The 18,168-nt window shown below is 36.7% G+C and overlaps 1 long non-coding RNA gene across 1 annotated transcript; it reads right to left on the bottom strand.

Moving 5' to 3' along the window:
* Positions 1–679: 679 nt before the first annotated feature.
* LOC130050217 (uncharacterized) lies at positions 680–12,133 on the bottom strand. The gene is made up of 2 exons (XR_008798640.1): positions 11,932–12,133; positions 680–1,083 (listed from the first exon to the last, which is right to left on the bottom strand). It is a non-coding gene; the product is annotated as an uncharacterized LOC130050217 (long non-coding RNA).
* Positions 12,134–18,168: the final 6,035 nt, after the last annotated feature.

The following is an 18,168-nucleotide window of genomic DNA, read 5'->3' on the forward strand; positions in this document are numbered from 1 at the left end:
TCTTCCAATTTTTTATTTAGGTTAGATGGATCGATGCCATTGAGACTAATCTCTTGAAATATTCCCGGACACCTTGATACCCAGGCCATGACATACAGTTTCTGTAAGTGCTGACTCACCGTCAAAGCAGTGACTTGTGTAACACCGAATGGTGCAATCACTTATTTTTCAACTTTGAATATAGGGATCAACATGTACTCCACAGAGAAGTTCCAGCAAAACCCAAGGCTGGAAAACAGTTTAGGTGTTCACCATCTGTGATCAATTAAAACAATGTGTGTCCTTGAACATTCCGGCTTTTTATCCTTGAGAGGACAGTTGGCTTATTAAAAAGTTGAACTGTGTTACATATTAGCCAGGGGAGTATTTACGTCGAGAGGGCTAAAGAAAGGATAAAATCCACATACCAGCAGTCTACGAGCCAATATTAACCAAGATGAATATGATTCTAATAACTGTTTATTCAACCATATTTTTAAAACTTTTTCTGGAGTGACTGTCAAGTACAATCCTCTACATGTTCACATCTTCAGGAATTAAGCACTCGGGTTTTTTTTTTTTTTTTTGGTTTTTTTTTTTTGGTTTTTGTTTTTGTTTTTGTTTGGTTATTTTTTAAATTTTAATATCGTTTTCTTCATTTATTATTATTATTTGCAAATGTATGAATAAAATAAAACTCGTGTGTCAAATAGTTTAGTATAAATAAAAAATGCACTACTGATTGTTATTGTTTTACTAAGTATATTCTATCAATACATGTTGATTTTGAATTCATTCATGAATGGAAATATTAAAAGAATATAATTCTGTTAATGTTATGTGTCCATTCAGAGTCCTTTATGATCCTGGATAATTCTGCAGTCAGCTGTTGTCCAAATAATCAAGTTGCAGCAATAAAATTCTATCATTTTGCAATGTTCTTTGTCCACTAAGAGTCCTTCATGATCCGGATATAATTTTGTATGCAGTCGGCTGTAGTCCAAACAATCGAGACGGAATAATTCATATTGCACAAAAGCTGGCCCTGTATCTGATGATAGCAAGGATGGCTGGACTTGAGGGAGTAAATACTCTTCATGTATTCTAAATGTAAGAAAATGTTTATATATAATGTACAGTGAAGCGTACATGAGAAATAATATTACAAAGAAAATATTGGTGACCTCAGAAAATAATTCAAGACCTTTCTGATGCTTAACTTGTTTTCGTTCTGGCTGTAAACAGGCGTTAATTATACTAAAGATACACATTCTACAAATTCTCAACCACAGTTTTGAAACCAGCCACTGAAATTACTCTCTCCGGCGTTTGCCTCCTGATATCTTTAGACAAGAATCCCCGCCCTGCAATTTCTTGCAAAATATATACAAACTTAATCAAGCCATAGATAATAAAATTATCTTAATAATACCAATTTTTCCAAATTGCTTAAATGATAATGGGAAAAAAAACAGTGAAGTAATAGGCCATAATATAACCATACCCCCCCCCCCTAAATTTTAGCCACATCACAAAATTATCTACCTGAGTTACATTGCACATTTGAATGTCAGTCATTAACAATAATAGGTCTAGTAAAGAAAAGTAAGCTGAATTAAAAGTATAAATAAATTGCGTAATTATCGAATAATCATTCATGAAGTTGAAGATGAAGATATACTTGCAGTTACCTGGTTAATAGTTTATGTTAATTTGGCACTCCATAGTTGATAGCTTGTAAAAATAGGTTTCCTATCAATTGTATTCTATTATGGCTTTCTAGGAGGATGTTACAGAAGATCAAATGGAAAGTTCTGCATGTAACAACAGTGATGAGAAAACTCAAGAGAACGTAAGTTTTAAAAAAAACTAATCTTAAAATCAGTATAGCTAATTTTTTGACTGAAAGCTAATTAATACTAAGAATGACCTTGGTATCTTTGGTTTCTTTCCGTCTGAAATTTTCAGCAGAATTATTTCCCTCAGAATTGAAAACTGTATGAGTTCCAAATTTTTCTGTAGTATGCTTTAGGTCAAAGAATATATACATGTAAATCACAGGCAGATCCAGAAGCTTGGGGGCGGGGGGGGGGGGGGGGGCACATGATCTTTAAATATGAGCCAATGTGATGCAGGTGAGCGATGTGGCCCATGGGCCTCTTGTTATTTAATCAGACAATTTACAGTGATTGGTATATTTACATTGATTACAGAATGAAGAAAGAAATGACCAAGAAGAAAGAAATATTAGGAGAGACATTAAGGTAATTTCTAGCCAAATCAGTATCATTAACATGATTAAGTTAAGGTAATTCTGATGGAGTACAACTGTGCTTTTCATTATTAGCGTTTCTGATCAAAACTTTCCATTGTCTGTTGTCAATGTTGGCATCACTGTCATAAACTTTCAATTTGATATGTATATTTTCGTATATCAAGTGCAAAAAGGTCAGTGTTTATTTCCATTACATTTCTTTATTGATCGCCAGTTGTCCATCTGTAAACTGTTTACATTTTCAACGTTTTCTCCAGATAATTATTTAATTCATTACAAAATCGTGTGAATGCATCTCCTCCTATATGGCTTATCGGATAGACTGAAAACTTTGTACAATGCTTCATTGCCATTTGTAGATGTGCATATTGTAGGAATAGGGGAATCCAATTGTTATCCTTAAAGTTAATAGTGGATCTTAAGTCTGAAAGATATAAAATAGTTTGTGAACACTTCTCCTATGTGGCTTATCGGAGTTCATGTCTATGTTCCTGCTCATGCTTTCTCTTCCTTAACATGCAGTATATTAAGGGGAGGAGGTTTTATTTGGAACACTTCCAATTTGGGGAGCTGGGGAGACATTTGTTTTTCATAAACCAATCTCTAGTTTATCTTAAAATTTATTCAATAAGTACAGGTATTATGATCAAATCACAAGTATTGACTTTATTTTAGGGTTCCAAGGGTAGAAAAATCTCCATCTTGTATGAAGGATCTGCTGCAGGTCATTCACCAGATGTCAGCCCACAACGGGATCCTTGCTACTTCAGGGATCTTTCTACAGAATGATCACAGATGAGGCTGAAGTTGTAGAACTCCAAATGACACATTTTTCGGAGGGAAAGATTTGCTTATCTTCTCAAACAGAACAAGTTGTGATCGAAGACCAATAGGAGATCGTTGATCTCATTTCAAAGAAAAATGGGAAGAAGGAAAGCAGAGAAGTATCGACTCAGACTGACACTGTAGAGTGTTTAAGTTCTTCTGTGCAGACTGACTCTCCCCAATCAAGATCTTGCTGCAGTCCATAGGAAATTGGATGAGATACTTGGAATTATTCAAGGAAGGTTGGAGAATTCCCTGAAATGTAACAATATAAGTGACATTGTTCGATGGGTAACAGATAACACCTCAACACCCCAGCCAGGTTGTGCATCTGTAACAATAGTTCCAGTGGAGGAGGCAGTACTTCCTGCACATTGTGAAAATGTTGCCTCCCCAATATTGACAAGTGAACCAATCCAGAGAGAAGAGGAGCACATTGCCAAGTCACCACCAGACTTTTTTGCACTCCAAAGTAGTTCCCTCGCCCCAAGATTATCACCACAGCCATCGCCTGACAGTCCATTTCCACCTGCCAAGAGAATTCTGTTTGAGGAGGACGATGAGAATTTTGTGCTCAAGAAAGATGTTGAGCCTAATGGTGATATGAAATATGGTTTGGCATTACCATTCATGGATGTCACTCATAGGCTCAACATCAAACAGTCATCAAAAGAAGAGAAGGTCATAGAGGTGGAATGGAGCCCTACAAAGAATTTGAAAGAATAAAAGACATCTCCGACATAATTCCAGGAGATTATGAGTTCAAAATTAGACGGGATGTAATCATAGATGTGAAAACCAGTTCCTGTTCTGATGGCAATTTCATGTGGATTTTAACCAGGAAACTTTATAGAGATGATGAATTGATTGGAAGAAATTTCTTTGGAAGGAAAGGAAGAAAACCACTATCTCCACGCAGGAAAAAATGTCAGCTTCTCCATCGTCAACTTCCCACATTTATGTAGCAATATTCCATTATCACCTGCATATGGTGTTTATATATCTCAACTAATTCGATATGCAAGAGCTTGTTCTGGGTATAGTCAGTTTTTAAATCGAGGTAAACTACTGACAAACAAGTTGATGGTACAGGGATTTCAACAGTCTCGATTGAAGTCAGCATTTTACAAATTCTATGGTCGTTATAACGATCTAGTTCGTCAATACAACCGCGCATTGGGTCAAATGCTGTCTGACGTGTTTCATACCGATTGTTAAGCCGTTCTTGGCACACTGATTTTGACTGGGGATAACTCCGTTTACCTGATCAGGATATGGGGCTCACGGCGGGTGTGACCGGTCAACAGGGGATGCTTACTCCTCCTAGGCACCTGATCCCACCTCTGGTGTGTCCAGGGGTCCGTGTTTGCCCAACTATCTATTTTGTATTGCTTGTAGGAGTTATGAGATTGATCACTGTTCGTTATCTTCACCTTGCATATGCCTACATGGTTGCCTGTGGGACAAATTACAAGGAATTCACCAAAGCTGTAAACAGCATAAACAATGGAATCCGATCTCTTGGATGTTAAAGTAAAAATAGGGTCCATGAACAGCCGACGTGTACATTTTGAAAATCAAACTTGTGCCTTATTTCTGAGTTCTTGAATGCTAAATGCATAATTTTAAATGTTACCGTGACTAATTGACATGCAGGACACTGGGTAAATATGACATTATTGAATTGGTGTATGTTGTATAAAATGCTTTATTTTGGAAAAATATGACCTTCACTCTATATTTTCCGATCATGTGTAGCCTTTTTCGAGTTTAAGAGAAGTTATTAATAATTTTGTATGACAGTAGACTTGCAGGTTTATATAAATAACTAAAATAGTGATAGTATTTAACTTTTGTTCATCATATTAAAATGAAGTAGAATTGAATTAAGATATTTTTATGTTTTACATATGTATTCAACATTTGGATGCATAGAAACATAACAGCACTGTATAGATAAATGTAACTCATTAGCAGCTTAGTGCTTTAAAAAAAATTCATCCAAACAAAGGATTTAAATCCGCCATATTTATAAAATAGTAACCTTCAATAATTTGAGAATTTAACTTAACATTGTAAAACATGGTATTCAATGGTGTACCTTAAAGTCAATCTACCTGTAATTTGCACACTTCAGGATTCACTCATATGCAGAATTAACATGCTCAAGATTTTATATTATACAAATGGGTTGTGGTTGATCACAGTTGTGTCCATGTGAGGCATCAGGGAAAATGTCAACCTGAGAGCTGAACTTTGTTCTGTGCACGGTATTTTGTAGCATTCTGTTATGTGCATGACAATACTAAAATTTGTTAAACATGGCAGAACTTTAGTTTATTATTGTAAAAAAATATTTTTTATGCTACACCAGAAAAATGTGATGTGGATGAAAAATGGGGGATATATACAACAATATTTTGAAATTGAAAACTTTTAAATTTACTTTTATTTAGTCCAAAAAAATGCAGATTTAGTAAAAAGTAATCTGGAAAAAAATTTCAAACCGCTGAGAGATTCTAAACTGTAATGTACAGATCAGCAGTCGACGTGCTACATGTAACCTGCTGAGCTACTTATCTAATCTAAAAGGAAAAGACAAATATTAAATTGCTGATATTTATATTTTCATTCATGGTTTAAAAGAAAGTCAGCCATTATGATGCTGTAGAGTACATATGTACCCCCTTAACCCTGACTTCATGTTGTATTACTTATGACTGTTTGGTCTGTATTATTGACAGTGTATCCTGACCTATTGGATTTATCTCTTTAAAATTTCCATCTTTGGTGACTTATTCTTCAGAATTCTTCCATTGTACATTCTGAATTTTTTAGAAGACTGTAATGATTTACTTGAAATTTGGAAAGTTTGAATAGGTATACACATTTTCACAGTATCAACCCCAAAATTTACCAATCCATGATAATTAAAATGAAATAGAGTAACTTGGTCATTGCTTCATTTATTATTACATCATTAACAAACAATGGGAATTCTCTTATTTTTAGTGCAAGCCATATCAACATGCATACACTAGTCTTAATACATATATAAAGAGAGTAATATACACTGTCCTCCACAAATTGTATATATATTCACATGCATCATCTACTCATACATGTAGGTATTTACAAGGTAAATATTTAATTACTATCCATACACAATCTACATATCCAGTATACGATATTGTACTTGAATATTGCACATGTCAATCTCAAGTTGGATGCTGTCAGTTATGAATGCAAACATAATACATGTAATGAAAATTAAAACCCTGGTGCTTCACCATCATTTAAGACAATGTTGGGTATGACTTTGTGTATATGGTCGATGTAGCGAGCACACTGTTTTTTAGTGAGGGACTCCCAGAAACATTTGATGCCTTGGACAAGTTGATCCTTTGTTCTAGGTTTTGCTACAGTCTGTAGATAATACTTCATGGAAGCCCACACATTTTCAATTGGATTTAGGTCAGGTGAAGAGGCAGGGGTTTTCATTATTTTGTCGCCCATACCATTGTCTGCCATCCACTCTCTGGTAGATTTAGTTTGCTGTCATTATCCTATAAAATGAATTGCAAGAAAGCAATGCTAAGGATCTCAAACTAGCTATTGTAAATGTAAAGTTCAGGGCTCCTACACCTCAGTGGCCTTAGGGGCAAGGCAACACTACCAACATTTGAGCAACTCGCTTGACTCCTGGGCACAGCCCAAATTGGCATATAGTGTTTATGTGAATAACAATACAATAACATCTATCAAATGCTATTGAAACTAAATAGATATTTAAAAGGAATAGGTTATCTGTTCAGGTCTTCTGAACACCCATAAATGATTTTGTTAATCAGAGATAGGGTAATTGAAAACTGTAGTTGTAATTACTAATTAGCTGTATTTAAATACATTTTAATAAAGTGAATTCGTAATGCACAACAGTAGCATTATTTTAGATTTAGCCCTTGGTGCTATTGATACTTTTAACTGGTACATTGTGTACCTATGTGACAGATACGGCCTGTTACAATTTAAGGAGGTGTGCTACATGTACAATAGAGAAATTTGAAATGAATGTAAAGTGGAGGATATGTACAGCACTATTTTGAAATTGAAAATATTCAAATTTGATTTATTCAAGAAATGCAGTTTAAGTAGAACGCAATCTGAGAAAAATTTAAAACCCTGCTGGACTCAAACACGCAATTTAAAGTTCAGCACCAGACGTGGTAACCTACTGAGCTACTCAGCTAGGCGAGAATTTATTAAATGAATAGACAAATATTGCTTATATTTATATTTTCATCCATGTTTTAGGAGGAAGTCAGCCATTGTGACAATGTAGAGTACCTCCTTAAATGTATATGCAGTAGCTGTCAAACAAAACATTTTTAAGAATTAGATTTATACCTGATATAACCGATATCCATCAGGGAATCTCCTTCCAACAAAAGATAGAAAGTTGTATTCCAGGATTCCTTAGTAGATAACCGAGTCCATCACTCCATTAAATATACATATGCTGGTTTGTCCTCTATATGAGATGCCAGCCCAAACATGCACCTGTTATTTGAAAAGTTTGTTATTTCTCAGTAGTAAAAAGATCACCCTCCAACCAATATGTTTTCATATTGTTGGTACTTTAATTACCATGTATAATAAAAAAAAAATTGAAAGGGAAACGGAAAATAGGTAAAATCTTATTTTATCATTCATTTAGACAATTACATCAATTTATTACCTTGTATGAATGTTTTGGCTTTGGCTTCCTAGCACACTTTTTTGGGATTTTTGATGCATCCTGGTGAAATTTTCTTTCTGCCGTTTGCTGACATCTCCACCGTGCTCTCGTCCACAAAAACAACATTTCTAACAACGGCCTTCCAACCAAGTTCTTTCCGCCGCTTTCGAATTAGGCTGCACGAAACTCGTACACCAAACACTTCAAAGAGCTTTCTCTGCAGCACTTGTGTAGTCATTTCATTGTTTCTGGACAACCAGCTGTTCATAAACTTTAGATGCAGGGGTTTCAGATTTACTGCTGTCGGGTTCACTGTCCTGGGTTTCCTCGACAAGCCTTTACCTAATTGCCATCGCTTTAAGAAATCATAGATGCCCTGACGACCTACAGTGACATTATGATAAGTTTTACTCTCTGTCTTATTCTCTCAACAGACAAGTTGCTGTTCTTGTACCTAGTAATTGCTAATTTAATGTTGTCCGTTAAACGTCCTGTCCTTAATCGAGCCGCCATTGTTTTGAATGATTCCGAAAAATAAATTTTTCGACAAAACGAATAAAGCTTTCGGAATACATCGTACTTTATCATTACATTGAAACGGTAAGCCCGATAGTTTCCGAAGTTACACGATAAACGATTTTCACGATAAACGGAAAACCTGATAAATGCAAAACACGATACACGATAGACCTGATAAACGCAAAACACGATAGAAAACGGAAAACCTGATAAACGCAAAACACGATACGATAGGATACACGCACGATACGATAGGATACATGCACAATAGAACACGGTAGGGATGTCAAGAATAACGTTGCGGGTACTGTATATAGATGGTTTTCCATGCGTAACAATTTCCCATGATGCATAGCGTCAGTCGCCATGTTGTAAGGCTGTTTACCTGAGGCGAGCACCATGTCGAAATCGGCCACAACAGTGAAAAAAAACGTACTTTCTGCTAATGTGACTTACAAGGATTCTTTGGACATTATTACTAAAGAAAGGTATGAAGATAAGTTAAAGATTATTGGCGGTGTCGACCCGTACGTAGTCGGGAAAGACGAGTAGGAAAACGACTCATCAAAATGGCCTGAAGTGAGCTACCCCGACATCGTTAATTATTTAGTGTACACACAAAGTGCGTAGACTTTAGCAGAATTGAAGGCGTACAAGTCCCTAGAATCGTACAATTACTTTGTCAGCGGATTTGTGCAAACCATCGGTCACCTGTCGAAGTGTGGGAAAAGTGTGATGTTGGGCAAAGTGAAACATTCTCAAAGGATGAATGATGCGCCCCTCTTGCCATGGGTCATAATAGAAAAGGACGGATCCATTATATGTGGGCATTGTACATGTATGGCTGGAGCAGGTGAGTTTTTTTCACATGTTGGTGCGCTTTTATTTGCTGTTGAAGCGGCTATAAAGATTCGCAATAGCAAGACTGTCACACAAGAAAAGGCATATTGGCTGCTTCCATACAACTAGATAGTGCTATTTCCAGCTCGGTTCCATCAACTGGTTTGAAGCAGAGAAAACTACCAAAGGTAAATGAACCAACTGCTGATGAGCTGTCATAATTATTTTCACAGTTGAGCATGTCAGGCCAAAAGTCAGCTGTGCTTTCTCTTGTTCCAGGATACGCAGCAAAATTTAAACCAAAAGTCCTCCAAGCGAAACATCCTACATTGTTGTCAGACCTTTATGATGAGTCGTGTGCCTACTGATCAAATGCATGTGCTACAACAACATGCTGATGTTGTGTTTCAGATTGAAGGTAACTGCAGAAGAAGCAGCAAACTGCGAAATGGACACACGAGATCAATCAAGAAGTAAACAATGTCACAGCTTCAGAACTGGAAGGATAATGGAATCGCGTGTCAAGGCAGTTTGTAGAACCTCACTTTCAAAACCTTCAATGAGCCTTATCAAGGACATATGCTATCCAATGAGCAGAACGTTTTCATCTCGGGCAACAAAGTGGGGTTGTGAACATGAAAGACATGGGTGCAAGTCCTGATGGGATTGCATCTTGCGATTGTTGTGGTAAAGTGATAGAAATTAAGTGCCCTTTTTGTCAGCGACACTCCGAAATAGATAGCTCTGTCAGCTGCCTCAGCACCTCTGATGGAAAACTTAGTATTGACAAAAACCATGCATATTACTATCAAGTGCAGTGTCAGTTACTTCTTACAGCAAATGAATACTGTGACTTTGTAGTGTGGACAGACAAAGACTTGTTTCTGAAACGTCTGAAGTTTGATGAAAATTTCTGCAATGACATGATTGCAAAATGAGAGACCTTTTTTAAAAAAATATTATTACCAGAGTTGATCGGAAAGTGCTTCTCCAGACCGTTGAGTAATCAAAGTGCAGCAGCATGTAGTGACTCTGATACTGTTACAGTAAGAGAATCAACCGACGACAACAACAACAACCAGGACCTAGTGATTTATACATGTCGATCAGTCTAAGAGCAAAAGCGCTCGTGCATGAGCTCAAAAACCCGCGAAATGTATTTACGGAAAATAACGAAAAATGACGAAATGTAAAAACGTAAAGAAATAAATATACCTAGGAACTTCCCACTAAAGATTGGAATTTCAATACCCCTTTTAAAAATTACAATTAAGAATTATTGGTTTGTTTTAAAGCAAAATATGTTTCATGGTAGCAACGGACAGTTTTGCACGAAAGTACTGATCAAATTTAGTTAAAGATAGAGATGTCCTATATTTGATTGATTGATTATTGTTTTTAAAACGTCCCTCTCGAGAATATTCCATTCATATGGAGATGTCATCATTACCAGTGAAGGGATGCACAGGCCTTTGCTCGTCGCTTATGGCCTTTGAGCAGGGAGGGTTTTTTATCGTGCCACACCTGCTGTGATAGGGAACCTCGGTTTTTGCGGTCTCATCCGAAGGACTGCCCCATTTAGTCGCCTCTTACGACAAGTAAGGGGCACTGAGGACCTATTCTAACCCGGATCCCCACGCGATCCTATATTTGAAGTGACATTTGGTAAGGGATTACATACATGTGTTAGAAATGAATGGAATATTTCATTATACATTGCGAGTGCAGCGGAGTGCGTAATGGAAAAAAAAGATATGCATCATGTAGGTGTCAGCATTATACCTACATGTACATGTAGCATATAAATGTACATGCCAGGGAGTAAATACTGAATTAATTCAGGTTAAAACCTACATGGTCCAGCGAAAATACTGTAACTCGGAGAGAACGTGAATGGCCCCAAATTTAAAGTAGAATTGAATTGGATCTTCATTGTACAAACTGTCTAAATCCCCTTGTATGGTACTCTGATGGGGTGTGGATTTAGTTAGAGAAAATCTAGGCAAGAAGGGGGCACATGCCCATCAGCTCGTAGCACACCAGCATGTATGGATCACATGTATTTTATGGTCATAAGCTACTTACAAAGTGTATATAAAATACATATATTTAGATAAAAGAGAAATTTATTATTTTTCATTAGCCTGTCATAACTAGGCTTTGATTTATGTTAATGCTACCCACCCACCCCCACCCCACCCCACCCCACCCCCCTATTTGGCCTAAACACATTTCGTTTTTATTTCTGTTACAATAATGAAGAATATAACGCAAATAATAAATTCTATCATTACGATTTACAATAATATAGTATGCGTTTTCATAGCAGATTGTGTTTTCTTTTCATAGAAAGAATTGTTTTTCATAAACATAAAAAATTCTTGGAAAATTGCCTCAGCACCATCGGCTATGAATGCCCTGTCTGATTAAAATCATCCCACCCTCTTCTCATTGTGCACTAAATCCACCCCCTTCTTACACTCGCGCGTCAGGTAAGGAGAGAGAGAGAAAAAAAGGGGGGAGGGGTAATCGGACTGATGCCGGTCCAGGACAGATGAATTAATGTCATGTTCAGCTCTTAATAAACATGATTTGGGTGTTATACACTTGGTTTAGATATCATAAAATGTAAATATTTTCTTTCATGAAACGACAAATTATGGCATCAAATCGTGAATTTTTCATAACATGATAAAAACCGCAAACGTTTTTTTTTTTCTTCTTCTAATCGGTCTATGTGGCTACGTCAACTTACATGTTTATACTGATGCATGATCGTTTGGGTCATCCTGTAACATGAGGTCCAGGGCATCTTCATCTGACATCAGGTAGTTTTGAGGATGTAAAATATAAGCGTTCGCCGTGTTGTTTTCGTTGAAACGGAAACACGTGTGTTGCCCGTGCACACTTTCAGAAAACCCGGATCACGGAAAAAAGTATATAATGCGGACTTGTCTATTTTGTTTTCTTTGTTTTGCAGAAAAAATATTTTCTATTCCGAACATATATTACATAACGTTTATATCTGAATTTGAAGTATTTTATTTATTTATTTTTCAATTTACTCTACCGATGTAACAATTTCTTATAGTTGTTTCATGAAGTTACATGTAGGTTGTGTAACTGTTATAAACGAATAATGGTATATTCTTGTCCAACTTTGGAACACAATTTTGAATAATTTTGTTAAGATCTAAAACTTATGGTGTCCGGATAGGGCCATTTGCAAAAGCGTGACTGCGCGTTAGTCACAACACGCCGTCACGCCAACAAGCAACGCGCCTTCGCTCTCTCACGCCAACAAGCAACGCGCCTTCGCGCTCTCACGCCAACAAGCAACGCTCCTTCGCGCAGACAAGCAACACGCCTTCGCGCTCTCACGACAACAATCAACGCGCCTTCGCGCTCTCATGACAACAACCAACGCGCCTTCGCGCTCTCACGCCAACAAGCAACACACCTTCGCGCCGTCACCCCAACAAGCAATACGCCTTCGCGCCGCGTTGCTTGTCTGCGCGAAGGCGCGTTGCTTATTGTCGTGAGATCGCGAAGGCGCGTTGCTTGTCGTGAGAGCGCGAAGGCGCGTTGCTTGTCTGCGCGTTGCTTGTTGTCGTGAGAACGCGAAGGCGCGTTGCTTGTCTGCGCGAAGGTGCGTTGCTTGTTGGCGTGAGAGCGCGAAGGCGTGTTGCTTGTTGGCGTGACGGCATGTTGTGACTAACGCGCAGTCACGCTTTTGCAAATGGCCCTATCCGGACACCATAAAAACTAAAGTTCAGAATCTTTATTTGTTTATAGAGTTTGGTAAAAACGTTTAACTTCATTAAATATATCCGCCTGGTCATAGATCATGGGTACCCGTAAAGTGCGAAACGAAACGAAATCCACCGAAACGAAACGAAATCTGCCGAAACGAAACGGAACCCACCGAAACGAAACAGATTGTATAATCGAACTCTTTTAATTATAATAATTTAAAATGGTATCTTAGGCCCCTGTTAAAGTTTACACATATAAATAAAATTCGCCTCCCCTTTGATGTAGGACTTTCGACTTGACTGATACAAAGTTTTAAAAGTTGGAAGGGGGGGGGGGGGGGTAAGCACAAAGTACATAGATACCACGTGCAATTAGCTTCGGATCCATAAATTTCAGAATGGAGGGTTACAGTCTCACAGGTCAGAGGTCTGGGGAAACACACTAAACAAGGGGTGGGGTCGTCGGCGTTGGGTCCGCCTTTGGGCATAAATTATACATGTTTCAGTATTTTTTGCTCTAAAGACAAATATATGTATACATGTGGATATTGTGTATTTGTATGTAGTATATCAAACGATGGATTCTGAATATGTCCTCCCGTTCTCTTTGTGATTTCTGCTTAAAATTCCCTTGTTCATAAGCCTTTTCAGTTTACAAAATGCCGACCTCCTCCTAATATTATTGCTTTAAAAAAAATCCGTTTTCCGTCCCGTTTTCAATTCCCCGTCTTAGCAACACCCAAAATGTATAGAGTTTTTTCCATTATTGAAAGTACTCGCACCTCAGCAGTTAGAGATAAAATAAGAGGTTAAAAGCTCTTCCTGCTTTCAATTTTCTCAGACACCAGCTTCTTCAAACAATGTATCTATGCCCAAAGGCGGATCCAACGTCGGCGACCCCACCCCTCGAATAGTGTGTTTCCCCAGATCTCGGAGACTGTAACCCTCGGTTATGAAATTTATGGATTCGAAACTAATTGTACATGGCATTTAATCAACTACGGATATGTACTTTGTGCTTACTCCCCCCTTTCCAGCTTTTAAAACTTTGTAACAGTCAAGCGGAAAGCCTACATCAAAGGGGGGGGGGGCGAATTTTATTTATATGTGGTAACTTTCACAGGGGCCTAAGATACCATTTTTAATTATTATAATTAAAAGAGTTCGTAATACAATCTGTTTCGTTTCAGTAGGTTTCGTTTCGTTTCGGTGGGTTTCGTTTCGGTAGGTTTCGTTACGGTAGGTTTCGTTTCGTTTCGGTAGATTTCGTTTCGTTTCGATTTCGTTTCGCACTTTACAGGTACCCCATAGATCATACCATTTCCTTCAACTACTATTTTTTTAATAGTTTTATTCAAATAATTGCGTTTTTCCAGATTGCAGAAATACCTTAAATTGTGGGGTTTACCCCTTTCACTATCCATCTACCTTTAGATCTTATGATATGACCTGCCATTTTTTCTTTTCTCAAGTTTTCTAAAATCAACCTCTTTTCTTCAATAAGATGCAAGTCTGTTTTCCCTCAGTTTCTAAGTGACCTATTTCTTCTAGTAGAGACATTTCTTGTTTTTCCCTTTGTTTTTTCTTGTAGGAAGAGTATGATATAGTAATACTCCTTATTTCAACAAGTAAAACCTCCAATAGTATACTACCATCAATAGATCCTGTGTTATCCGTGTCACTTTTAATATATTGTCTACAGACTTTATGAGTAGTTTCGTTGACTTTCTGTACGTATTCTTTATCTGAAAGAATACTGTTACTGAATTTCCAAAGTCCACATCCCCTTTTAAAAGAGTTCAATTTTAATTCCACAACAACTATGGAGTGATCTGATCTTTAACCAGACGTACATTGTCAATGCGGTGGTTCAAGTGTCGATGGAGAACAAGTTGTATAAAGTAACCAGGTAACTGCAAGTATACGTTCATCTTCAACTTCATGAATGATTATTCGATAATTACGCAATTCATTTATACTTTTAATTCAACTTACTTCTTCTCTTTACTAGGCCTATTATTGTTAATAATTGACATACAAATCTACAAATATAACTCTAGATAATTTTGTGATGTGGCTAAAATTGAGGTGTGGTGGTGTTATGGTTATATTATGGCCTATTACTTCACTGTTTTGGTTTTTATTATCATCATTATTATTTAAGCAATTTGGAGAAATTGGTATTATTAAGATGGTTTGATTAAGTCTGTATATATTTTAATAGCAAGACATTATAGGGCGGGGGGGGGGGGGGGGGGTTCGTGTCTAAAGATATCAGGAGGCAAACGCTGGAGAGAGTAATTTCAGTGGTTGCTCCTTCCAAAAATGTGGTAGAGAATTTTTAGAATGCATATAATATGTATAAGTAACGCCTGTTTACAGCCAGATAGGAAAAAATGTTGTTAAGCATCAGAAAAGTCTTGAATTAATTTCTGAAATAACCAATATTTTCTCTCGATGGTCTATTCCTCTTCCCACCAACATGTGATGTGTTACTAGTCACCAGAAACTCGAGATGATGTTCATGATATATACTTGAAGTTAAGAGTTCTTTCTCTGAAGCACAGTTAACAATAGATAAAGCGGTACACAGCGTAAAGACTTTTAGCTTGTAAGCATTCCTCATGTTTGGCTCTTTATTGTGGATTCTCTTTTAATAGGCTTCACTGTACATTATATATAAACTTTTTGTTACATTTAGAATACAGGAAGAGTATTTACTCCCTCAAGCCTAGCCATCCTTGCTATCATCTGATACTGGACCAGCTTTTGTGCAATATGAATTATTGCGTCTTGATTGTTTGGACTACAGCCGACTGCATGCAAAAGTATCCGGATCATCAAGGACTCTTAGTGGACAAAGAACATTACAAAGTGATAGAATTTTAATTTTATTGCTGCAACTTGATTATTTGGACAACAGCTGACTGCAGAATTATCCGGGATCATAAAGGACTCTGAATGGACACATAATATTAACAGAATTATACTTTTGATATTTCCATTTCTGAATGAATTCAAAATCAGCATGTATTGATAAAATATTCTTAGTAAGACAATAACAATCAGTAGTGCATTTTCTATTTTTACTAAACTATTTGACACACGAGGTTTATTTTATTCATACAGGATTTGCAAAAAATAATCATAAATGAAGAAAATGATATTAACATTATAAAACAAAAACAAAACGAGTGCTTTTAAAATTCCAGAAGATATGAACATGTAGAGCATTGTACTTAACAGTCACTCCAGAAAAAGTTTTTAAAAAATATTATGGTTGAATAAACAGTTATTAATATTTAAGATACTGTTCAATGCATCCCATGTACATATTTATCTTGGTTGATATTGGCTCGTAGACTGCTGGTATGTGTATTTTATCCTTTCTTTAGCCCTATCGACTTTTAAAATACTCCCCTGACTATTATGTAACACAGTTCAACTTTTTTATAAGCCAACTGTCCTCTTAAGGAAAAAATAGCTGGAATGTTCAAGAACACACATTGTGGTAATTGATCACAGATGGTGAACACCTAAACCGTTTTCCAGCCGTGGGTTTTGCAAGAACTTTGACGTTCTCTCCCCCCCCCCACCCCCCCCCCCCCCCCCACCCCCCTTGTTTTTAAAGGAAAGGGCTACATCATTGCATCTAATCAAGGTCATGCACGCGCGACGCCGATAAGAAATCAACGATGGAGTTTTGTTGTATATGGAAAGAATACTATATAGTAGTACTACAGCTGCTGTGTCTAGGAATGTTTTTCGTAAAACTTCTCTCTATGGATCGTAAAATCATGTTCCTCCCTCTATAAACATTTGATTGATACAATTTCAAGCGTGACTGCATGTGACGTATAACTGTATATCTTGATTTGTGGATTGTAAATAAATAAATGTAAATCTATTTATTTCTATATATGATCGGTATGAAGGCCCTAGATATGGTAACAAACAAAACCAAGATGTTTATTATTTAACGGAAATCAAGTTTACTACCGGTATTTGAATGCATTTATTACTTACCTGCACTGCACGACTTTTCCCCATAACGTCCACTTCTTTGCATCGACCACAAAACGATAAAAACTGCGAGATATTTCCAATTTGTATGATTCCATGCAAACCGTAAAGGTTTATTTGTCACCTGAAATACTAATCTCGCGTCATCTCGTTTGCGAGCTTTCAGCCCCGTAAGCGGGAACGATAACTCAGGGTAGAGATTGCCGAACTGTCTGAGTTGGTTACGCTTTAGACTTTCTAATTAGTTTATTACCTACAATGTATGTAACAAGTATCGTAACATTGATAGATGCATTGAGGGCAGTATCAGTATTTAAACCCCTACCGCTTTCCAGTCTTCTAGTCTAGGCGTGCGTTGTCGTTCAGGAAACAGTCGGAAAAGCCCTTCTTTGGTGACTATAAACATCTAAGTTTATCATTACATTGATTTGCAATTAGATATTATTACATTTTGTTAATTTACACATTATAATTTGTTCAATAATTAAATCGACCTCACGCAGTTGCATGACGTGCTGGGGCTTTATTGAATTGCTTGAAATATCTCTGTTATTTCCTACTTTTATCTTCTGTGTACAATATTAAATAGAAAGTATATTTTCGAAATTTTACTATAATTTATTTTTCACTAATTGTTTCATTAATATGCAGATTCACCACAACGATGCACTTCAAGGTTTTAATGTGCCTTGGGTTTCTGGCCGTCGGTAAGATTTGGATACTCGATATTCATCATTTAAAAATTATGTCGAAAATTATTTCGTTCCTCATCTTAGTAGTTACCTACATGGGGATAGTTGAGATTTATTTCTGTTTCTTAGGTTAGAATTCCTTTGTGGTACTGAGCACAGACAATTCTAGCGTTTGGGTTCGAATTTCGTATTAAAGAGTAAAGGTATTTAACTCTAAATATAGAGTACCCAAGTTAGCCGATGTAAAAACAATAAATTAAATGGTATAAAAATTACTCTGTATTCTAATATATTCATACATAATCAATCTACATTACTATCAAAGTTAATATATTACCCAAAAAGGATGAAGGACCCATAACGATTTAGAGACTCGAATACTAATTTTTATCAACAGTAGGTCATTATAGTACATACGTTATGCCAATAACAAGTCTTTATAAAGATACAATTATCTTATTCTGCATGTTTTATCCATACCACATCACCACAGGTGTTTGACGATTTATAATAATGATGATA

The sequence above is a fragment of the Ostrea edulis genome, chromosome 9 (genome assembly GCF_947568905.1).
Source record: "Ostrea edulis chromosome 9, xbOstEdul1.1, whole genome shotgun sequence".
Classification (NCBI taxonomy): Eukaryota; Metazoa; Mollusca; class Bivalvia; order Ostreida; family Ostreidae; genus Ostrea; species Ostrea edulis.